Source organism: Puma concolor, chromosome C1 (genome assembly GCF_028749965.1).
Source record: "Puma concolor isolate L17-30 chromosome C1, mPumCon1.1.hap2, whole genome shotgun sequence".
Classification (NCBI taxonomy): domain Eukaryota; kingdom Metazoa; phylum Chordata; class Mammalia; order Carnivora; family Felidae; genus Puma; species Puma concolor.
Window position 1 is genome coordinate 66624088 of NC_141674.1, and position 25603 is coordinate 66649690.

The 25603-nt window shown below is 35.5% G+C and overlaps 1 long non-coding RNA gene across 1 annotated transcript; it reads left to right on the plus strand.

The window, feature by feature from the left end:
* Positions 1–25603, plus strand: LOC147578117 (uncharacterized). The gene is made up of 2 exons (XR_015254202.1): positions 1–139; positions 25385–25603. It is a non-coding gene; the product is annotated as an uncharacterized LOC147578117 (long non-coding RNA).

Sequence of the window (25603 nt, forward strand, 5' to 3'; positions counted from 1 at the left end):
TCTGGAGAAATAGCAGCCCCTTTGAAGCAGTCTGCTTGCAAAATCAAAAAGAGCCATTTAGAAAATCCTCTATAAAACTTAAATTTCAAAACCACTATCTGGACATTGTTGGCTGCCGTTTGGTGTTCCAAGATTCTGAGTGGGTATAAATTTTTCTTCTATCTTTATCCAGATGTGAAATTATTCATGAAATCACCATATCAGCATGTTTATGGACTAAATATATCTATTTGTCATAGTAATATGTTCAACTTCTGTTATGAAAATAAGAATGCATTCCATAGAAAACAAGTTATTCAACAGAATTTGATAGTTTAACTTGTTAATTTCTTTTGGCAGTGGAAATGTTGGCGGTGATTTTACCCAATAACAGATTCTGACATTTAGAACTTGCAGCTATTACCTACAGCAGATCATGTTTCCTCTATAGCGACTAGCTATTCCCTCCCTTCATCATCTTTTACTCTTTCAGGGATGTCTTTTAGATGAGCTCTAATTTAGGATTTTTATAAGTGAAAGCATCATATTAATGGTACCTAAGGTGACAGAGTGTCTTGATTTTTGCATGTATGAGTATATATTTGGAATAAAAATATTCTTGGGAAAGGGGACTGTTAATATATATTATAAAAAGAAAATTTGCTCTTATTTGGATTCCTGGGTACTTGAAAGGAAAGGTCACTTGAAAAAAGAGCCAAGATAACTTAATGAGTGAACTATTCATTTAGAAGAACTGATTATTTTACAAATTTACTGAAATCGAGTTGGACGAGGGACATTTTCCCCTTCAATTTGTAGGAGTTCAGACTCTAAGATATAGCTTTTAAATTTAATTATTAGATATTTCCTTTCCAATTATTTGTCATGTGTAGTATATTGAAATATTCCATCCTGAGAATTCACCTTGATTTAAGCAAAGCGGGTATAAAACTCTGGACAATTCTTTGGTAAGGGATTCATAATTTCCCCTTAATAAAAAGCTTTTAGTACATGATTTGATTAGACAAATTCAATTTGCGTAAAACTTTCCAGGACACATCTATTGCATAAAAGGAAGGCAAGCTTTATTTTATTAATAAAACTGTTCTAAACCCTTGATAATAGTTTGGTATGTGATTTGTGTTTTTGTTCAGATTATAATTATTTGGAGAATCTAAGCATTCCAGAAATATAATCGTCTACTTTGACATTGCTACTATTTTACTCTTCAGTTGTGCAGTTTGGTACTTGATTCTCTTTATTTTTAATGGCCTATTATTATCTGGCACACCTGACTAACCAATGAAGCCTAGTAATTTAAAATGAGTTTTTCTATTTCACAAGAGATAAAGTAACATTCTGATAATTTACAATCATGGCCCAAACAATGGAAAAATAGGAGATGTTTACCTGAATTCCAAAGCAAACTGTGTATATATGAACAGGAAATAGAAATGCTTTAATTCAGTCTTAAAATTATAACATCATGGTAGTTCTTAAGACAACTATATGCATGCATAGCGATTCTCAAAAATTTGTTGAAGAAGTGGATAACCAGCAGATTTTAAACTTATCCCAATTAAAGTTCTGTTGCTTTATATTCTAACAGCCGCAAACAAGGACTACTCTTCATTGTTAGGTTGGGTTCTCCAGGAAGCAGACACCAAGGTGGAATTAAATGTAAGAGAAATTTGGGGGTGGGGTGGGAATGGCTATAAAGGATATAGGGGAGGAAAAACGGAAGTAGCCAAAGACAGCCTATAATGTGGGTGTGATATCTGTGAAGGAGTGAGGTCAATGAGAAAGAATGGATAGGAAGAGCCTCAAATTACAAAAAGCTTTGAGAAAATCTTGACCAGACTACTGGGGTGTCTCAGAGTAATGATTTCTCATTAGAGTTTAGCTGCACTGGGCAGGAATGCCTTAGCTCTGGTACCCCCACCATGGTCAATTTATGGGAGTGACCCAACACGAATGTGCCTCACTTTGAACATTGCAGTAGATCCCAAAGATATGGTAGGTAGAGACTGTCAACTGACTATATTTCTCATTACTGGTTCTCCCTTCAAGGGAGACTGAGAGACTCCTATGACAGCCACAGTCTGTGTTCTCCAAAATATTTACTTACTCAACATAAGGTTTCTGATCCCTTGAATTTCCTGAATTTGTGTTCATTCTGTTCTCTGATATCTTGAAGATGATCTCTATCTGTTATACTCTGTGTTCATTCACTTTTCTCCCATTGGGAAAACCTAACATTCAATCATACACTCTTATTTCTGTAACTCTTGGAATACACTGGTTGTAACGATGGTAAAGAGAGTGAGGTCTCTCCGCAAAAATATAGGACAGAAGGCAAGGAGAATATTTATAGGTGAAAGAAATGACCCATTGAGACCAGTACATGTATCAGAGTTGAAAATAACATGCCTTACTTTTATGGTATTAATAGAAACACAAAACATGATTGAAGATCTGTAAAAACACAGTAAATAGAGTAAAGGCCAGAAAGAGATGGCATGTTTGTTAGTGAGTGGTATATTTATATAAGGTACTCCAGCCAGGGGACTCAAGTGACAGAAATAAATGTACAGTTGTGCATGGAGGAGTCATCCAAGCATAGGCAATAGGCAATCAAAGGTCCTGAGCTAAGCACATGTTTGGTGGAGTCAGAGAAAAGTGAAGAAGCTACTATAAGCTGGATGGAATGAGCAAGGGGGCCGGGGTAAGCGATGAGCTAAATGGGGCAACCTTGTCAGGATAAGCAGGGAGATTCTACTGTAAAACCTTGATTTCTATTCTCTCTCTCTCTCTTTTTTTTTCTAAGTTCATTTATTTATTTTGAGAGAAAGTGCGAGTGGCGTGTAGAAGAAGAGAGGTAGAGAAAAATCTGAGATGACAGCGCAGAGCCCGACCCAGGGCTCAATCTCACCAATCTCGAGATCATGACCTGAGTCAAAATCAAGACTCAGAAGCTTAATCGACTGAGCCACCCAGGCACCCCTGTCCTGAATTTGATTTTGAGTCAAAGGACAAGCATCACAATTTTCGCCAGATGAGCAACATGCTCTGATTTGTTTTAAAAGGATCACTCTGTCTGGTATCTGGCAAACGGGCTGAGGGACTATTATTAAGGATAGAACATCATAAGCATCGGGGAGTGTCCCTATATGAGAACAGAATGTCCAGTTCACCAAAAAATATAAAAATTCTAAGCATGCATACAATCAATCAAAAGGGCTTGTAAAACATGAAACAAAAGTGCCAGGAGATTTAGAAAAATTAGCATAAAACAGGGAATTGCAATACATTTTTTTTTTAACTTCAAAGGAACAGACAAAAAGTCAGGACAACAAAGTTTATCCAAAAGATATAACAAAAATTCTGCATATAACAACTAGGAAAGTTTTCTCAGACTTCCATGGAACATTTATAAATACTGATTATGTAAATAGGCCAAAAAGCAGGCCTCGGAAAACTCTGCGGTAAGATAGGTATGGGATAGGTATATGAAGGTCTTCTTTTCTGGTCACAAAATGATTAAACTAGAAGTACATAGCAAAAGAGATATGCAAATTTCCTGAATAATTAGAAATTAAGTAATTATACACTGATATTTAAATAAATCATAATTGAAGAAGAAATCCTAATAAGAATTTAAAACTGCCCAGAACTGAGTAATAAAGAACACACTACATATCAAAATTTAGACCTTGAGGTAGGCAGACTTTTAAAATCAAGACAATTACATGTGGCTGTGAAAAAAATATATATTATATTTTACTATGTTAAAATGAGTTTTTCCCTTTTTTTTTGGTTAAAAATACTAAAGAAACTAAAACTGACAAGTTAAAACCAGAATGCCTACAAATAAAAAAGAATTATTAATACCAGTGATGCACAAAGAACTTCTTAGGATTTGAAGTTCAAGAACTAATTAACAAATGGTGGAAAAGAAATGAGTCAGTGTATTATTAAAAAAAAATATGAGTATGAAAAATATATCAAGATCATAATGAAATGCTAGTTTATATTTATTCTATGGAAAAATTTTCTAAAAATCTGACAATACTAGGCCATGAAGATGTGGATCCACTGGAGAACTTGCGTATTCTAGTGGGAATGTAAATTAACACACCCCCTTTGAAAAACAAAAGCTGTCTTGCAAAATTATGCTTTTTTATACCCTACAACCCTAGGTTTGTTTTGGGCCAAATTCCCTCGAAAAGGAGACAGGGGTTCTTGGGCAATGCTCTGTTAAGGTTGTGCACACAGGAGAAGCTTGTAAGGGAGCGGGTATGCAGCATAAGGAGAGCGGGGAGCCAAGCAATGCCGTAATAGGGGTGATCTCTCCACATCTTCCCTGCCTTGAGGCAGGGTGGCAGGCAGTTGTACACTTTCATTGACTCCCAGCCACCCCAGGATGATAAGGGGATGAGGAAGAAACGCAATCCAGGCAACTCAGGTGATGCTGCACCTATTTCCCAAGAGCAATTCTCCAGGGAAGGTTGCAGGTCTAAGATTTTAGCGGCAGCACCACAGCAACTGGTAAACGGAATCTGGGAAAATCTGGGTAAGGCAGTACCAGCATCTCCCACAGCCTGAGAGAAACATTCTACATATGTGAGATTGTTCATAGATGCATTGCTCACAGTGGCCCCAAACTAGAAGCAACCTTTGTTTGTTTTTTGTCTGTTTGTTTTGTTTTTTGAAGTTCATTTATTTATTTTGAGAGAGAGAGAAAGTGCGAGTGGCAGAGTGCCAGAGAGATTGAGCGTGAATCCAAAGCAGGCTCCACACTGTCAATGCAGAGCCTGATGCAGGGCTTGAACTCACAAATTGTGAGATCATGACCTCAGCCAAAGTTGGATGCTTAACCGACTTAGCCACCCAGGCGCCCTGTAACCTTTGGGTTTATTGATATGACAGCTCATATATCAACCGTGGGATATTCACATAATGGATTTTTATTCAGTCAGAATGAATTAACCTCAGCCTCATGCAACAATCTGGTTAAATTTCAGCAACATAAATATGAAGCAATAAATAAATTTTCATATTCCATAAAAACCTTTTTATGGAGTTAAAAAGTAATTAAAATATATAGGAATACATATTGATGAGTTTTAAAATATACAAAATTATGGAAAAGAAGTGATGAACAACAGATCTTGATGGTTGCTACTTTGGCTTACGACTGGTAGGGGGATGGGATGGGGGTTGGGGAACACATATAAAATATTCACAGGGTGCCAGTTTTTATATTGAATGATAAATTTAGAAGCTTATTACGTTATCAAAAACAAAAAAAAATGAATAAAATATAAACACATTTCAAAAAGACTCTGGATGGATGAGTGTGTAATGAATCAATAAATAGGATTAATAAACTTCTGGGCATCTATAATATTAAAGAAATAAGGTTTCTAATTATAAAATAAAGTTTCTGTTTAAAAGATGAGTTAGAGATGGTCTTAAAATTTTGTTTTGCACCACCGGAAGAATGATTGTCTTTTACTTAAGTGGGAAGATTAGAAGGAAAGAAAATATGGAAGCAGATGGATGGTAGGAATTGAGATACTGGTTTCGTATTAGGCTAAGTCTAAAATGCTTATTCAATACTCAAATAAATACAATAGGTAGGCAGTTGAATTTTGACATTGTAGTTAAAGGGATAGTTCTGGACTAACAATACTATTTAAGTTGCTACCACATAGTTAAAGCCATACACCTGGACAAGATCACGCAGCAGGTGAGTGTAGATGAAGTGTTAAGGTCTGAGAATGGATGCTTGCCAAGCACTGCAGCCATTAAAGGTCCAGAAAAAGAGAATCAAGCAAAAGTATGTGAGCATTAGCGCATTGAGGTAGGAAGAGGTTTAAGACCGAATAACCTCCCAGGAAGCCGTCGTAGAAAGCAGGTAATTCATTGTGTCAAATGTAGCTGAAAGGCATAGTAAGATAAGGACAAAAGATCATTGGATTGTCAATATGAAAGTCATCGATGTCCTTAACAGGTGGTTTTGGGGGAGTAGATGTAAGGACGACTGGAAGGAGAGAGGTTGAGGGTGGGGGACGGCAACCACAGAAACATCTGATTTAATGTGTGTCGAGTGAAACAGGTTTAAGAATTGGTGCTCTGGCCCATTTTCTTTCCCTGAGACAGTCAGCTTCAGTGTTAGAAGTAATTACAGATATATGGATTTTAAAATCTAGAAAACACCCCTAGAATGAATTAATGCAATTCCATCATTTTTCACATGAAATACTTGGAAAATTAATACCCAGAAAAATAATGCTAGTTGCCTGAGAACATAAAGCTTATGAGTTAATGAGAGAGCCAGACTGAAATCGAAATTTTCTGAATCTTAATTCAAGAGTATTTATATCTCACTGAAAAAGTCAGCTAGGTTATAATTTTAATTTTTTTATGCAAGCAGGAATAAAATGTATTTGATTTAGCTATCAATATAATAGAAAGCTTTGTTGTTGGACATTATACAAGATTTATTCAACTACTTCATTTCCAGGATGTACCAAGTGTCTCCACTTTAACCCGTCCAAGTCCGACTCATCATTCTGGTTGCAGCTTACATGTCAGGAAGGTAATGCCTCTGACCCCAAATTATGGAGCACAAAGCCAAATATAATACAATTTGTTATTATTCATGCTTTTGAATTATGCATGAAGTTACCTCTTCTATTTGCAGGAATAATTGAGACGTTATAAGGATATGAGAGCAAATGACTTCTAGCTTCTTTGAGAACCAGGAAGAGCCCTTTTCTCATCCTAGTAGTTTTTTCTTTAGTTATCAAAATGCAAATATAAGTTGAAAAACTTAGAACTGTATTGTCGATTACTTATACATTTAACCTGACAACCAATTCAGTGCTCATCAAGGGGCTTTTACAGTGAAAAATAGAATATCCCAAACAAATGACAGATAAGATATACACATTTTGTGAAAAACTGACTTATATGTGCGTTCAGGTCAGGATACATATCCACTTATGAGGAATTATAAGATAATTTCTCAGTCATGTCAATTGAAGGTAAAAGGAAAACCTTCTTTGAAGAAATAACATGTCACGCTCTTTGGGTGCTTTCATTCAGAAGAAACATAATACCTTAGTAATATTAAAATCCCCTAGAGTGTGTGATATGGCTAATGTCATCTTTTTCTCTTTCTCCCTCTCTCTCTCTCTCTCTCTGACTACTTTGGAAGTCATCCAATGAGAAAAGTAAGGATTTGTTCCTTTCAGTGCAAGGAAGAGACAACTAAAGCGTATCCGTTATTGGAACTGGAAGTTAATGCAGTGCTCCTTAATAATACTCAGGACTAGAAATCAGTACAGGTCCTACATTAGACTTCCCTTTGAAGGATGAGTATATTGATTTCACTGGCATAATGTTCAAAAGGGTGACTATTTGCTAACTCTCTTCATCTTCTTCTTTGGTATAAAATCGAGGCTTTAGCATGTATTTTGAAAATCTCCTTTGTCTTTAATATTTCTCATTAACTCTAAATGTTTGGTACATTTTAAAGAAAGTTTAATATGCTAATTTCTGATTCATTTGTACTGAAATCTTAAAACTGTTAAGTTTTGATATTTAAGAAGACTGAAGAGACCTATTAAATCCTTCAGTGAGTAAGAAAAAAAAACATATTCTGAAGAAAATACTGTTAGAATACTTAAAATTTAAGTGTTCTTAATGTAAAAAAAAATCCATAAATAAAGATGTGTTTTTCATTACAGAAATTTCAGTCCCTTTTCAAGATAGCCTGGTAAGAAAGGGGAAAAGATGGAGTAAATTAATATTTGGGGGACAGCTCTCTGCACTTTGGTGCCAGGTACCTTTTGCATATTTCCTATTTAATTCTCACCTTAAAATTTGACAGTAGTATTGTTGAACCCACTTACCAGGTGAAAAGACCAAATTTTAGAAAATCTAAGTAGTTTTCCCAACAATACTCCCAAGTAAACTAATTTTCCCACAAAAGATCTCTGAATCTAAATATTGGCCTTGGTACTAGAGCTATATTAATGAATAAATTAATGAATAAGTAAATAAATTAGCAAAAAAAAATTCCCATAATTTCACTTAGTATAGGTCTTATTGTTTTTGTATTATTATCTAATTAATTCTTTCTTCCCTACAAGAATGTAAGCTTTTTGGGAACTTGTTAGATACCTATTTTTGTGTTTTTATAGGATTTAGCCTAAAGAAGGGCTCTATCTATCTATCCTTATATCTATCTATCTGTCTACATCCATCCATCCATCCATCCATCCATCCATCCATCCATTTATCTATATGAATGATTGACCAATAATCTATGTTTAGTCTTTTGCCTCTTGTGTGGAACTCAATCAAGCTTCAGGTATTATGTGTTTTTCTTTCAAAATGTTACAAATTTGAACTTTCAGGTTTGGCTGACCAATCTATCAATTTACTTCAAAGTTATCATTAAACGCTACATTTTCCAATAATTTACATATAAATCATTGAAAATAAAAACTCTGTGTGTATATTGTAATACTTATGATGAACACCTATAGTGTTTTTATATCTCAATATTTGTTTAACTGTATTCCATGCTGCCACATAGTCTATTCTAGCTTATATCTGTTATAAAATATTCCACTGAATGAATGTGTCATACTTTATTTAAATATTCTCTTATTCCTAGGTAAAAGTGTTGCAATGTAACTATTTCCTATAGGTATTTTCTTCAGGATATATTTGTATAAATGAATACCTAAGTCCAAAGCCTGTGAACACTTTGTAAAACTTTTGATAAATATCACCAAATTTGTTTTCCAATTTGATTTTCTAAATTATTTTGCCCTTAGAAATATTTAATATGTCTGCTTTTTTTGAAATCTTGTTCAAAGTATTACTGACACTTAAAAAATGAAGTAATAATTTTTAAATGGCTCTTAATGTTTAAGTATTTATTTAAATTAGTGAGGTATAAGACCTTCACATCCTTTTTACTCATTTTATTTGTTTTAGAACATAACTTTTGAACAAAAATAGATGATTAATTTGTTATCTCAGTGTACACAACTAAATTTCTTTTGTTATAGAGAGGATTTTGAATAAGTTCAGTAATAGTGCCACTCCAAGAATTTAGATTGGAGCAAATTATTTGATAGCCAACATATTATCAGAGTTCATGTACCTGTAATCAGAAATTCTGCTAAATGGCTATTTAATTTATCCTTAAAAGTCTTTTCTGAAATAACACACTACAATTTATTTCAACATGTAAATTGCCATTTTTTGGTGGTGGGGGGAGAAGAATCTTTAGGTTTGATAAATGACTGTACTAGTTTTTAGAAAAAGGAGGAGATGTTTTTAATGTTTTTAAAATATAAGACATTTCCTTTGTTCCTTGATATTTGTTAATTAATCCTAAACTAGAACCTAATTAATTCATTAATGGTATCTATGTATCACCAGGGATCTAGGGTACTCAGTTTAATATTTGTAACAAACCAATATTGAAACGAGGGAAGAAAGAACCTGCGACGGGACAGAGATGAACTAATTTGTGATCCTGGCAATGCCACTAACTAGGCATAAAGTATTAGGTTTTCTTGCCCAAATTTTGAGAAGTTTCTTCCCTTTCATAATTCACAAAAATGCAGAGAATCTAGAGTGTGAGACTGCTTGTGAAAACTCTTTGTAACATTGTCATGGCTAAATTATTATTACTGAAAGAGTTAAAATTATAAATTTCAAAGCTTTGTACTAGTAAAATGCCAGATAGCAAAGTGTCCATAGTTGGATATAAATTGGTTTTGCTGCTAAATCATCCTTATTAACAAAATGAACTCCTCTAAAGTCAGTGTTAATATAGAGTTAGATACTCTTAGAACCTGAGCTGCAGACTCCATCAACATGTAGGGGAAAAAATAAACTTATACACAGATAACAAAGTTGGTTCATTTAGATTATTCTTTCATGCACAGAATCTGTTCAAATACTATGAGAACACCTAGTATGTGCTAGTCACACACGAGCTATCTCACACACTGAGATATAATGACAAGCAGAACATGATTTTCTTTTCACATTCCACTGACATGGAAAAGTATGAAAGTAAGTACAGCAGTAAAAATGGTTCTATTTGATTTTATAGGAATATATCGGATTTACTTACTAGAAGATTTAATAAGTTTAGCCAATTTGAAGTATTTTGTAACTAATTTTAATTGGTAGCTGGGTAATTCCTTCCATTTGGAGTCCAGTCATGCAACATTGCCCTCTCTCAGGTAGATAGTGGTTCTGATGCAATCAGTTGGGGGCTGAGGATTTCCATTTCTGTCAACATATACCACACAAAAAGGGTAGAATATACCCTCAAAAGCATTTGATAGGTACTAAAAAGAAAATTAAAAGTACATAGATTTAGGATTAAGGGAAGGTTGAACCCAGCTGGACATGTTGAGCACTGAAGCTAGCGTTAGCCTTGAGGAGATTTGCTAACCTGATGACCTCAAACTTTGATTGTCATGGATTTGAGGGACACAAGAGACAGGACACAAAGCTCAGGAACTAATCACAACAGTGTATCTATTAGGAAAACCTTACTATAAATTAATTATCCTAAGAGCTACACTGTCATCCTCAGTGTACCAGTGGATAAGAAATACCCATTTCCTTAGTATCATCTCACCCAAAAGATGAATTACTACTTGAATCTTAGTATTGAGCAGGAGAAGTATCTGAAAAGTTGTAACAGTAAGGGGGACCTCATAGATTTGTAGCCTATATTTATAATATCTGAAATACCCAGAACATATCTGAAGAGACTGGGCAATTACGCTAAAGTGATCTCAAAATGGTAGTGCCTTGAGTCACCTGACAGAAAAAAATGTAAATCTTTTCTAAGGGAACTCACTTTTACCATGTGTCTCGTGGAAAATGTGCAATCTGCAATCAACACTCAGTAAGTACATCTCAAAACAAGGCTAATTTATTCATTAATTTGTTCAATAAATAGTTATTGAACATCCACTATATATCAAGCACTCAACAGTGAAGAAAATAGTTGAAAATCCTTATTGTCATGGTGCTTATTTTCAAGTGGGGAGAGAAAGAATAAAATAACGAAATAATTAAAATAGAAAACATGTTAGATGGTAGTAAGTGATAAAGAGAGTGTATATTATTGGTTTTAAGGATGGAGGATGGGGCCACAAGCCAAGGAATTCAACTAGCCTCTACACCTATCTATCTATATCTACATCTACATCTATATAAATGCAGAATAAATCTTCAATGGAATGCCATTCCCAGTAAACTGGCCAAGACAAACCAGAGTACTGGTAAAGATAAAGTACAGCAGAGATGCTTGCTCATTGTATTCATTTTATTTTGTTGCTGTGAAAAAGTCTTACAAACTTAAAAGGATGTAAATTTATTATTTTACAATTGTGTGGGTTAGCAGTCTACCAGTCTCCCTTTTGGACACTCTGGGGAAGAATCTGCTTCCTTGCCCTTTCCAGCTTCTAGGAGCTGGTTAAATTCCTTGGCTCAAGGCTATGTGTGTTCTTCAAATCTGGCAAAAGTAGGTGAAATCCTTCCCATGTTGAGTCACTCAGCCTCTTCTGCCTCCCTCTTCTACTTTTTATGGGCCCTTGTTTATTGAGTCCACAGAAGGATAACCCAGGGTAATCTCCCAATCTTAAAGTTCTTATTCTTACATTTGCAAATTCTTTTTGCCATATAAGGTAACACATTTACAAGTTCTAGTGATTAGGACATGGACATGTTTGAGGTGTGAGGGGCATTATTACGCCTACCACTAATGGGAACATTAATTAACACAATTATGAAAAAAACCATTTACATTACCTAGAGCAGTTCAACAGGCACATAGTCTAAGACTTAGACACTTTACTCCTAGGTATACAAGCTAAGAAATTTTTCCACATATTCACAGGGAGACATGTATAAAATGTTTTTAGCAGAATTGTTTTTAATAGCCCCAGAGTAGAAAAAATCCAAATGCTTATCAATGGTAGAATGGATAAATATATCATGAAATGTTCTGAAACAATATTATAGAGCAATGTCAATTAATGGTTTAACAATTATAGGCATCAACATTAATGAATCTCCAAAATGAGACATTGAGGTAGAGGAACAAGTCATAGAAGAATGCATAAGGCATGATACCATTATATAGAGTTCAAAACATTCAAAATTAAATAGTATATTCTTTAGGGATGGATAATTGTTATGAATTTTAAATAACAGGAGAGTTTTCAGCCTGAGTGATGGGTCCACATACACAAATGATTTCTTGACTATTCTTTTTTTTGTTTCATTTACTTGATTTTAAATCTTTTCTGTAAATTATACTTTTTTTACATTTTTTTATCATGTAAGGTATATTTTAAAATAACTTAAAAAAGATTTGTTGGGATGATCTTAGCTTTATTACATGCAGGCCTGTGTTTTGGGGCCAATTATTTCACTGAGTTTCATGGTTAATCATTTGCAAAATGGAGGTGATTCTATTTACCAATGTAAGAACAAAATTAAATAATGCATATAAATGGCTGAAAAAATAACCCATAATATGAAAGATTTATATATTTAAGATTGATAGTCAGTAATCATAAAAGAAAATTTGTAATTCTATACCTGGAAATCCATCAACTGAGGCTTTTAAACCGTTAAGACTTTTTTTATAAAATGATGAGCTGACATGATGGCAGACCAGGGGATGCTTAATTTTGAGAAAATTAAAAAAATGATCACATCATAAAAATTTGATAATTGTTTTTATCTTCAGCCTTTTTGTGCATTCTGAACAATAGGTCACAGCCTTCTGTTAGTCTGAATTGCCTTTCTTCTAAAACGTATCACAAGTGTGATTTTTTATTTTCCTCCCAAATAGTCTAAGCCTCATTATAATGAATTTCATTATCCAAAATAATTCAAATATTCCTTCAATTTGTCCAACAAGTATTTATGGAGTTAGCCATTGTTTCAGATACTAGAGATACAGCAGTGAACAGACCATGCAGAGTCTTTGTCCTGATGGAGTTTAGAGTCATTCTTGTGGAAGGAGACAGAGCATTAACATATCCATTATTGATTCATTCATCTGTCTGTCCATATGCCTGTCTGTTTGTCCATCTATCCATCAATCTCCATGTATACAATGAATTTAGATAGATACATATGACCATGAAGGTAGAGAATGAACTAGCTACTAAGACAAAGAGTAAGAATAGTGGATCAAAGGTTGGCTAATGGCAACAGGGCACTGAGGAAGGCTTTCCTAAATAAGTGAAGAATGATGAGTTGACTTCTGTGAGGCAAGATGGACTTAGGAAACCATGGCAGAAGGTGTGCTATTCTTCTCTGCCCTGTGTTCATCTTTTTCCACCTGATGGGAGACTGATTGGCATAGACTGCATCAAGAGGCATTCTGACCTCTGACTTCCAGTTGAGTTTAGCCAATGGGGAGTATGAGCAGGAAATCAGAGTAGAGCGGGAGACTGAGGTGTAGGGGATTTATTTTTTCCTAATGGGTATATGTGAGGTGACTTTATACTACTAAAAAAAGTCAAAAGTCCCATCAGCTGGCCCTGAACACTTAGCTTTCTCTCTCTTCTTACTCTTTCAGGCCTCAAATGGCAAAGTATCCCACTGTCACTATCACTGGCCATTCTCCCATTCCTTGTAACTTTTCCTAAACCCTTTCCACCCCTTTGTAAATAGTATCCCCAATAAGCTTGAGGATGCCATCTCTTTTTTGCTGAGGTCCTGACTGATGCAGAGGCTGTTGAAGTAGACCATGTGAACAAAGCCAGAGAGAGGGGAATAGAAGTGGCTATGGGGAGAGGTCATTTTCTTCATATATTCTGGAGATACAACCAACTTGATGATAAATTGGAAGTTCTATCTAAAGTAAAAAAAGAGAAAGAAAGACTCCCATGTTGGGTTGTCATGGAACGTGTAGAAAGTGGTACCATTAAAAGACATAAAGAGCATTGGAGAGCTGGTGAGGAGGAGGATGGAAAGCAGGCTGTACTTTCTGAGTATGTTACATTTGGGATTTTTTGGATTTCTCCTTTCTGCTCTTGTCCTCCACGTGCAAAGGTTTAAAGGAGAAGGAACAGGTAGGAGGAAGCCAGGCTCATGAAGATGTATACTGGGTCATGAGGTTAAGGTTAAGGTCAATATTTGTTTTAAGCGAGATATGGTGGTCAGGGGAGAGGTCTTTTCTGTGGATATAAATTTGGTCATTGTCAGCATGCAGTTGATATTTAAAGCCAAAAGTCTTGATAAGATTCCCTATGAGGAGTGCATGTGTCTGTTCCCTAAAACGTACAAGTTCTTAATAAACACATCTACTTTCTTGGTCCACTACCATTGAAAAAAATCTCTTCTGTACTCTATATAGTTTGGGGACTACACAACTGTAGATCTCTATTAACAGTGACTGAATGCCAAATTATTTCTATTTTTCTATATCTTTCCCTCCTTTCCTGAAATAATTAGGACAGCCTTTCTTCCTACTCACTTGCTTACCTTAGCTCTCAAATGTTATGGGAGTTACTATATTTCATCTCACTTTTCCTTGTATATTTTTCACCTTCCCTCCTTTCTATTTACTGTTAAAACACTTTCATCTTTCAGTCAGCAAATATCCTCCGTCACAGCATAATGCACAATGTTTCTTTAGCTGCCTTCTTTAAGTGAATTCAATTTTTGTGCTTTTAATTTTTTCCTCTATTTTTATGCTTTATTTTTTTAAGGTTTAGTTTTCAGAGCTAACAAACTGCATCATAATGGATAGGTTGGCTCTAGGTTTCCCTTAATTAATTCTCTGCATAGAAAAAAGCAGTAGTGATTTTCCTTCAAAAAAAAGCCATCATTATGAAAGGATAATTATTATTTTTTTAACTGGAGTACTACCAGGGACACCATCTCCTAAAAACAAAACAAAACAAACACTTTCCCTAGGTTAGTTCCCAAATTTTTTTTTAAATGTTTTTTTTTTTCAACGTTTATTTATTTTTGGGACAGAGAGAGACAGAGCATGAACGGGGGAGGAGCAGAGAGAGAGGGAGACACAGAATCCGAAACAGGCTCCAGGCTCCGAGCCATCAGCCCAGAGCCTGACGCGGGGCTCGAACTCGCGGGGCTCGAACTCACGGACCGCGAGATCATGAGCTGGCTGAAGTCGGACGCTTAACCAACTGCGCCACCCAGGCGCCCAGATTAGTTCCCAAATTTTTAAAAATTGTTAATCGTTATTCTATTTCATCTATGAGATAAGACAGAAAATGATCAATTCTTAGGCGTTTAGGTAATGGAATCATGTCTTCCTTGTCTTCCACTGACATATATGGGTTGTATTTAGAGATTCCTTGGTAATTGTTGATCCACTGGGGTAATCAACAGTCCTAGTTTGCCCAAGATAGTCCCAATGTCAACACTTCAAGTTCTGTGTCCAGTGAAATCCATTGGCTCCTGCCGACCAGGACTGTTAGTCACCTTACAATCTGTTGGACTTTTTGAATCATTTGAAAGCGCACAGATGTAATGTAGAGATAAAGAACTTGCTGGAATGATTCAAAGTAACAATTAAGTATGGAGCTGATAGCTTTCTCATTTATGAGGATGCAGTTCTTAGAAAAGAAACTATTTTTTATAAAAATAAAATTAATGGCACCCTTTTCTCATATTTTCATTCTGATAAAAGGGAGTGTAATGTATTTCTTATCTGGTCTAGGGCGTGTGATTTATATGTGCCAATATTTAGTATTTGGGGTACATAGCCAAGCAAAAACAAAACAGAGATAAATATTATATAGCATATATTCTTGGAGTTTTATAAGAACACCAATGTGATGAGAATTAAAACAAAACAAAACAAAACAAAACAAAACACCACATCCTTCTTGCCTACTATGTCAAAGGCAAATGTATTCATTTTCTATTCAGGACTTGAGAAAACCAGCTTTTGTGTGCAGTCTCATGTCCTTGGCACCCTGTACACTTTATTTTTTACCTATCATTGTCCTATTATTTTCTTTTCTACAACTTTATCAAAATAAATTGTCTCCATGTTTTATACTGCATCATCCTCTTACAAGAAAGGAAAACTTGGGGCACCTGGGTGGTTCAGCTGGTAAGCATCAGACTCTTGATTTCAGCTCAGGTCATGATCTCCGGGTTCATGGTAGAGGGCCCATGTTCAGCTCTGCACTGATAGTGTGGAGCCTGCTTGGGTCTTTCTCGCTTTTTGCCTCTCTCCCATTCGTATGTGTGCACATGCACACATGCACATGCCCCCTCTCTCTCTCAAAATAAATTATGATTTAAAAAAAAAAAGAAAGGAAAACCTTCATTTTCTTATCTCTATTAAACAATTATAATTACACAATTGTACTTAAACGATTACAAATGTTTTAAGATTGTGAATGAAAATGGCAAGGTTTGAGAGAATTAGCTTCTTTCTATTACCCAATACAAGCCAAAAAATACAAGTTCTCTTAGAAGTATGTAATTTGCTTACAAGCCATAATCATCAAGACAGTATGGTATTGGCACAAAAACAGACACATAAGCCAATGGAATAGAATAGAGAACGCAGAAGTCGACCTACAAATATATGGCCAACTAATCTTGGACAAAGTAGGAAAGAGTATCCAATGGAAAAAAAGACAGTCTCTTTAGCAAATGGTTCTGGGAGAACTGGACAGCAACATTCAGAGGAATGAAACTGGACCATTTTCATACACCATACACAAAAATAAACTCAAAATGGATGAAAAGCCTAAATGTGAGACAGGAAACCTTCAAAATCCTACAGGAGAAAACAGGCAGAAAACTCTTTGACTTCACTCTCAACAACTTCTTGTTTAACATGTCTCCAAAGGCAAGAGAAATAAAAGCCAAAATGAACTATTGGGAACTCATCAAGATAAAAAGCTGCACAGCAAAGGAAACAATCAACAAAACTAAAGGCAGACTACAGAATGGGAGAAGATATTGGAAAATGACATATCGGATGAAGGCTTAATATCAAAAATCTATGAAGAATATACCAAACTCAACATCCAAAAAACAAACAATCCAGTGAAGAAATGGGCAGAAGACATGAAGAGACATTTTTCCAAAGAAGGCATGAAGATGGCACACAGACATATGAAAAGATGTTCAACATCCCTTGTCATCAAGGAAATACAAATCAAAACCACAATGAGACACCATCTCACACTAGTCAGAGTGACTAAAAGTAACAACTCAGGAAACAACAGATGTTGGCAAGGATATGGAGAAAGGGGAACCGTCTTGCACTGTTAGTGAGAATGCAAACTGGTGCAGCTACTCTGGAAAACAGTGTGGAGATCCCTCAAAAAAATTAAAAATAGAATTACCCTATTACCCAGCAATAGCACTAGTAGGTATTTACCCAAAGGATCCTGGAGTGCTGATTTGTGGGGGCACATGTACCCCAACGTTCATAGCAGCACTATCAACAATAGCCAAATTATGGAAATGCCCAAATGCCCATTAACTGATAAATGGGTAAAGAACATGTGCCATATATATATATATATTATATATAATATATATTAATATATTATTATTAATAATATATATTAATATATTATAAATATATATATTAATATATATAATATATATAATGGAATACTACTCGGTGATGAAAAGAATGAAATCTTGCTAATTGCAACAACATGTATGGAACATGTAAGCGAAATAAGTCCATCAGAGAAAGACAGATCATATGATTCACTCATATGTGGAATTTGAGAAAGTTAATAGAAGAAGGTAAGGACAAATCAGTTATAAACATAGAGGGAGACAAACCATAAGAAACTCTTAAATAGAGAACAAACTGAGGGTTGATGCTGGTGGGGGGGTTGAGAGGGTAGAGGAGGTGGGTGATGGGCATTGAGGAGAGCACTTATTGGGATGAACACTGGATGTTGTATGTAAGTGACAATCATAGGTATCTACTCCTGAAGCCAAGACTACCCTGTATGTTAGCTAACGTGACAATTAAAAAAAAAAATATGTAACATACCTACTTTTTTTCTCAAAATTTTTTTATCTAAATTCTCGTTAGTTAACATACAGTGCAATATTGCAGGAATAGAATTCAGTGATTCATCACTTACATATAACACCCAGAGCTCATCATAACAATGATGCCTATCACCCATCTAGCCCAACTCCCACCCACCTTCCATTAACCCATAGTTTGTTCTCTATCTTTGAGTCTCTTATGGTTTGTTTCATGCTCTCTCTCCTCCCCCTCCATATGTGCATCTGTTCTGTTTCTGAAATTCCACATAGGAGTGAAATAATATGGCATTTGTCTTTCTCGGACTGATTTATTTTGCTTAGCATAATACACTCTAACTCCACCCATGTTGCTGTAAATGGCAATATTTCATTCTTTTTGATGGCTAACATTCCATCTTCTTTATATATATATATATATATAACATCTTTATCCTTCATCAGCCATAGTTTGGCTATTGTTGATAATGCTGCTATACATATTGGGTTGCATGTACCCCTTTGAATCTGTATTTTTGTACCCTTTGGATAAATGCCTAGTAGTGCTATTGCTGGGTGACAGGGCAGTTCTATTTTTAACTTTTTGAGGAACCTCCACACTGTTCTCCAGAGTGGTCGCACCAGTTTGCCTTCCCACCAACAGCGCAAGAGGGTTCCCCTTTCTCCATATCCTTGCCCACACCTATTGTTTCCTGAATTGTTAATTTTAGCCATTCTGACAGTTATGAGATGGTATCTCATTGTGGTTTTGATTTGTATTTCCCTGATGATGAGTGAGGTTGAGCATCTTTTTGTTTGTTAGCCATCTGGATGTCTTCTCTGGAAAAGTGTCTTTTCATGTCTTCTGCCCATTTCTCATCTGCATTATTTGTTTTTTGGGTGTTGAGTTTGATAAGTTCTTTAAAATTTTGGATACTAACCCTTTATCTGATATGTCCTTTGCAAGTATCTTTTCCCATTCTGTAGTCTGCCTTTTAGTTTTGTTGATTGTTTCCTTTGCTGTGCAGTGTAATATACCTACTTACTAATTACTGAAGCTTAAGAGAGAAATAGGTAGGCTTTAACCTGTCCTCTACTTACTATCTCCTTCCCCTTAACTCAAAGTGGAGACAACATTTTTTATGAGAAATGCATCAGAATTTGCTCTTTTTTTCTTAAGATAACACATATTTGTCTATGAAAAGCTGCAAAATACATCAGTTGGTAGAATTTTTAGTTACTTTGTCTACATTATTCAAATAATCAGAATCCTGAGTCAGAAGAACGGAGGTTTGGCTTCTGTGTTTAATTTACATTAAAATGACATGGTTGTGCTAAATTCTAAATTCCTGTCCTTTAAGTGATCCATTAGTTATCTTTATTATTAATGACTACACTCAGAGAACATCAGTATTCAAAGATAGAAATATAGTCATGAGGGCCAAGTTGTCCTTGAGGTAACTGGAGTTTAAAAAAAAAAAAGTAAAAGACACCTTTGTCTGTTCTTTTACACAGACCCACGATGTAATGATGCATGACTATTGGAGTCTGTATGCATTGTTTTCTCCTTTTAAAATTCCCTCTCCCCCTCACAAATCAATTTACTGCTTGGCAAATAAGCACATAGTATATAAAGGCAATTTACAGGTTGATACAATTGAAAGGAGACCATGAATTTTTTGGCAAGGGACCACATTTCGCCTATATGACAGTTGTGGTGATGGAAAGCTGTTTACAATATTTGATATATAATCTATTACACCTGCTGTATTGTGAGAGAATGAAGATATGGTTAAATGGAACCAAGTAAAAGTTTAGGAATCCAAATTCTCATACATCTTTCTCCACTTGTGTATGATTCTTTTTCACAGTCTTGTCAAAACTGGGAATTGGTTTGTTCTGATAAAAGTAATTTCAGTATCTAAAGACATTGCAATTATTTTACCAAAGTGCTATTAAGGTTCATATTTGTTAACAGTTTTCATTATGGTATTTATATGAACAATGGAAGTAATTGGTTACACTTCAATGTCAAGATGACATTTCACATACTTATATGAATTATAAGGGTCTCTTCTGTGAGTTATTTTGTTGTGCCTGTACCCTTGGAGGTCCTGTCCGTGAAGTCAAGGCAAGATAGATGTTGGCTTAATAAGAGAAAGTCTTTCTACGACAGGAGATTCTAATATAGAATTTTAATATAGAATTTTCCCTGTGAAGTTATAAATTTCCCATAAAAGTAAATGTTTGAGCAAATGCTGGAAGACCCTCTAACAGGAGTACCATTACAAAATTTCCATGTTGCTTCTGGTATCAAACTAGGTTTCCTCAAAAATCCTTTTTAAGTTTTTGTTAATGTTTATTTATTTTTGAGAGAGAGACACACACACACAGAGTGCGAGTCGGGGAGTGGCAGAGAGAGAGAGAGAGAGAGAGAGAGAGAGAGAGAGAGAGGCACCAAATCCAAAGCAGGCTCCAGGCTCTGAGTTGTCAGCACAGAGCCTGATGCAGGGCTCAAATCCACAAACTGCGAGGTCATGACCTGATCCGAAGTCGGATGCTTAACCGACTGAGCCACACAGACGCCCCTCAAAAGTCCCTTTTAAATCTAACGTGCTAACATTCTCAATAAGAATTCTATAGGGGCGCCTGGGTGGCGCAGTCGGTTGAGCGTCCGACTTCAGCCAGGTCACGATCTCGCGGTCCGTGAGTTCGAGCCCCGCGTCGGGCTCTGGGCTGATGGCTCGGAGCCTGGAGCCTGTTTCCGATTCTGTGTCTCCCTCTCTCTCTGCTCCTCCCCCGTTCATGCTCTGTCTCTCTCTGTCCCAAAAATAAATAAACGTTGAAAAAAAAAAATTTAAAAAAAAAAAAATAAAAAAAAGAATTCTATAACTGATATTTACCACAGCTGTATATGACATATAACAAATCCGCCACGAACACAACTTTAAAATTTGAAAATGATTTTGGCTGTTTCTGTGGAAGTAGATGTGAGGATGTTAACCTCTCTTAAAGGTAGTGAGTGCTATGCTTTTTCTTGAACATTGTCTTTTCCATTGTACTGTATGATTCTAATATATATATATATATATATATATATATATACATATATACACATATATATACACATATATACACACACATACATATATATGTGTATATATATGTGTATATATATATGTGTATATATGTGTGTATATATATATATATATATATATATATATATATATATAGAAAGAAAGAAAACATGTCTGGAGCTTTTTAATAATTCATGCTCTTTTTCATTACAAAACCAAAAATCAACTTAAAAACTTAGTAAAATTTTTATGAAAGCTGGAGCCTATAATAACTTTGACTTTTTTAAGGAGTGGAGACAACAACATTGCTTCCTTATATACCTCTTTTCAATAAAAACCAATTTAAAAATTTACATTTTTCAAGGAGGGCTGATTCTCACAAACAAAACATAAGTATGCATCACACTGCGCCAGGGTGGACGCCTGTCACTCATATCACTGTCATGCCGCAAGCTACCCTGATACAATCAGAAAGGAAAATAGAGTTAGTTAGATGGGTTTACAGAACGATGTCTGCGTGAGTGGCAGATGTTTGCGCTATAACAACGTTATGTGCACTCAATTTTTATTATAGAACAATTGTTCTAATAACTTTTATGTTCATGGTCAATGTGTCATAAATTCACCTGAATTTCAAAAATGATCTAAGAAATCCAAAGAATTGCTCTTCTGTTGTTTTCTCCCAATATATTCAATAATAACAATAAAAAAAAGTAACTTATGTGAGCAGGTATTGAATTGTGGATTCCGACAATCTGTGAGATCTTAATATGTGGCCCAAGTCTTCCTGGTTCATGGAAGACCTGCCATTATATCCAAGATGATTATCAATCATCACCTGCACAATATTGTCTGCTGTAAGTGGGTCGTGTGACTAATAGCAGCAATTCAAGCATGATCTGGAAAGCTGTGATCTTTATTGACTAAGTGAACTGGTGACTCTCTCTTTTCATGTTGTTTGTACTCAATTTGTGCTGCTTTCAGTTATTGATATAGTCTATTACTCTTTCGGTTATGATATCGTTCCACATTATATGAAATCAATGGTAAGTGTCACGTGAAGCAAGAAACATGTTCATTTATCCTGTAGAAATATTTTAGCCTATGTCTGTAATCCTCAATTTCATTCTGCAATAAGTTGATGGTAATAATGTAGGCTTGATTATCAATTTATTTACATATGTAATAGGCTTTTACTTTCACATTTGTAAATATTTCTTCCATCTTTACCGCAGACTACCGATTCCTCAACATTAATACTGATAGTGACCACCTTTTCAGCTGAATGAAAGCAGAAAACAGGCACAATATTATTTCAGGGAAGTATACATTTGTTTACTGTCTTGGAAATCAACTTCTACCTAACTTTTGTCCTGAGCATATATTTGTATAATCTTTAAGTACAGGTAGTATATTTACATATACACACACATTCATATTGCATTGGTTTCTACTAGAAACAAATCTGATTTAAATTAAATGTCTTCCTGTATTTAGTCTGAAATGCCAGCTGTTAATTAGCCAAAAGAAACACAGTGTAGTCAGTAAGAGCCTAGGCAGGTGGAACCAGACAGTTTAGGGGTAAATTTGGTTAAATAACTTATTAGCTATATAATATTAAGAACTGAATTAAGCACTCTGTGTTCAACTTCATCATCTGTAAAATTAGTTGTTGGGAAATAAAATGTATCAGTTCATGTTCTAATTGTTTTTTAGAACAGTTTACGGCTCATAAAAGTACTCAATTACTGCTACGCTCTTAATAATTGTTATTCTAGTGAAGTATCAAAACTAGGCACTTGGCTACGTGGATTTGGGCTCCGCAACATACAAATGGCATTTAGACATGAAACTGAAGCTCCCGAAGAGAAGCGGGCTAGGAGAAGTAAGCCAAGACTGCATGTCAGTGGCCAGACCAGTATTTAGAGGTTTAGCCAGAAAGTGAGACTAAAGAACGGCTGACAAGATTTGAGGAAACAAGGACACTATTCTGAAAACCCAGTGCAGAAAGTATATCAAAAAAGGAAAGGGTGATCAGCTCTTTCCACTGTGAAGATGAGGTGATGTTAGGATTAAGAATTGTCCATTTGTGGGGCACTTGGGTGGTTCAGTCGATTGAGCATCCAACTTCAGCTCATGTCATGATCTCACAGTTTGTGAGTTCGAGCCCCGTGTCGGGCTCTGCTGATGGCTCGGAGCCTGGAGCCTGCTTCGGATTCTGTGTCTCCTCCTCTCTCTGCCCCTCCCCTTCTCATGCTCTGTCTCTCTGTCTCTCAATAATAAATAAACGTTAAAAATTTTTTAAAAATTAGAATTGGCCATTTGTGTTGGCAACTGGATAATAGCAGTTTCATAATGTGATGGAGTGAGAAAGAAGCAAGGTCATGGGAAAGGATGGTACAGAGTACAGACAACAGATTCTAGTAGCAGAAAATCATGCCAATAGACGGGAACAACAAAAGTATATGAATTTATTTCCTGTTGAGATGTATTGTAGCATGTTTATTTGCTGATAGAAATGAATCAGTGGAAATTGAAGCTGATGATGCAAGAGATGAGGGGATTGGTTATAGGAGCGAAATCCTTCAAAACATGCAAAGGACTGGGCACCTAGGTGGCTCAGTTGGTCAAGTGTCCAACTTATGCTCAGGTCATGATCTCACAGTTCATGAGTTCAAGCTCCACATCTGCACTGACATGCTGAGCCTGCTTGGGATTCCCTCCCCCATTTGTGCCTGCTCGCTCTCTCTCTCTCAAAATAAATCATAAACTTAAACCTGTAAAGGACTGGAGTTACCACGTTCCAATTTACCATCAAGGGTAATTTGTTGTAGTTGTTTTTATTGTCTTCTTGGCCCCGCAAGTAAGACTCTTTGTTGTTGTCCCACCTACAAGAGAGCTAGGAAACAAGCGTATAATAAATATTTGTTAAATGAACATATGTAAAAATACATGAATGAAAACATAAGTAAACAAATGAAGCAGTGGTATGGCCTTAGCTGGGAGGACAGACAATTCTTTCATTGTATCCAGAGGGAAGAGAAGCATATAGGAGTAGATAGATATACATTAGTGGGGTTGTTGATCTAACACATAGGTGTTTCTATCAGACTACTTCTATCGTATTACTGAAATATAATATGCATGATTTATTTTAAGGTGGAATAATGAGATACAAAGTTAAGGAAATCTTATAGAGAATAACAAAAAAAGATAATGAGACAATGGGAGAAAACCATGTTTTTTTAATGGTTAGAGATTTGACACAGGAGATAAAACATCTGACTAATGAATTTTAGAAAGAGAAAATAGAAAAAGAGATGGAAGAAAATTATCAAATCAGTATTACAATAGCTATGTTAAAATAATGTGGAAATACATAATCATCATTAAATTTTCATAATCAAAAATATTAAGTGAAGAGCTCAAAGTTTGCAGAGAGAAGAAGAATAAGACAGTTCTTATATAGAGTTTTCATACAAAGTCAGGAGATTCTCAACAGCAACATTGACAGTCAGAAAACAAAAAAGAGTAATGATTTTAAAATTCTGAGGAAATCTTGGTTTTATCATAGAATTCAGTACTGGGACAATTATGAATCCAATGTGAAGATACAAAAATACACTATCAGATATGCAATTTCTCAAAAATTATCATCTTTGCAAACGTATTCAGGAATTTACTAAATTGAGAAAGTTAAATAAGAAATGACAAGAACATGAGATCAAAGAAACTGGAAATCTAAACCAAAACATAGGCATAAGATGACTGGGACACTATTCTGATTTCTATATACATAGTTATGCCTGATTTTGAATGTCATATGAATGGAATCGTAGAGTATATCCGGTTTTGTGTCTAATTTCATTTACTCAAAAATGAGGTTCAGAATAATCCATGTGTGTTGAGGTTCAGAATAATCCAGTATTCTGTTCTGATTCCCCCACTGAGAAAGAACTCACTGCCCAGCTGCAAGAATTCTGGTTAGCTGATAGCCTCTACCTGAAGCTCCTCCAGGATCCACCTCAGCTTTCGGTCCAGTTTACACTTTCCTTGAGGGCAAATCAAGGCAGAAATAGGTTGAGGTCATGCTGTTATTCAGATGGCCTCTGCCAATGATAGTAAAGCCTTATGCAGTAAAGCCTTCCCCTCTGATGGGAAGTCCTTGCTCATGAGCTCTCCATTGAGCTGACACAGACTTTCAGGAATGAAAAGGCATGAGACGTCCTGACCAATCAAGTTTTCTCTTCTCTCCTCAGGTGTTACTTTCCAATACTGTCCTGCAGTCAGTCCTACCTCTTCAGTGGCTGCTTCCTGCCAGATGTAACCTGTGATCATGGATACGTTGTTCATGTAATTTTTTTGATGACTAGTATTCTATTGCAAGAGCATATCACAATTTCTTTATCCACTCTCTTGGAATTTGGAGTTGTTTGTGGGTTTGGTTTATTATGAATAAAGCTGCTCTAAACGTTCTA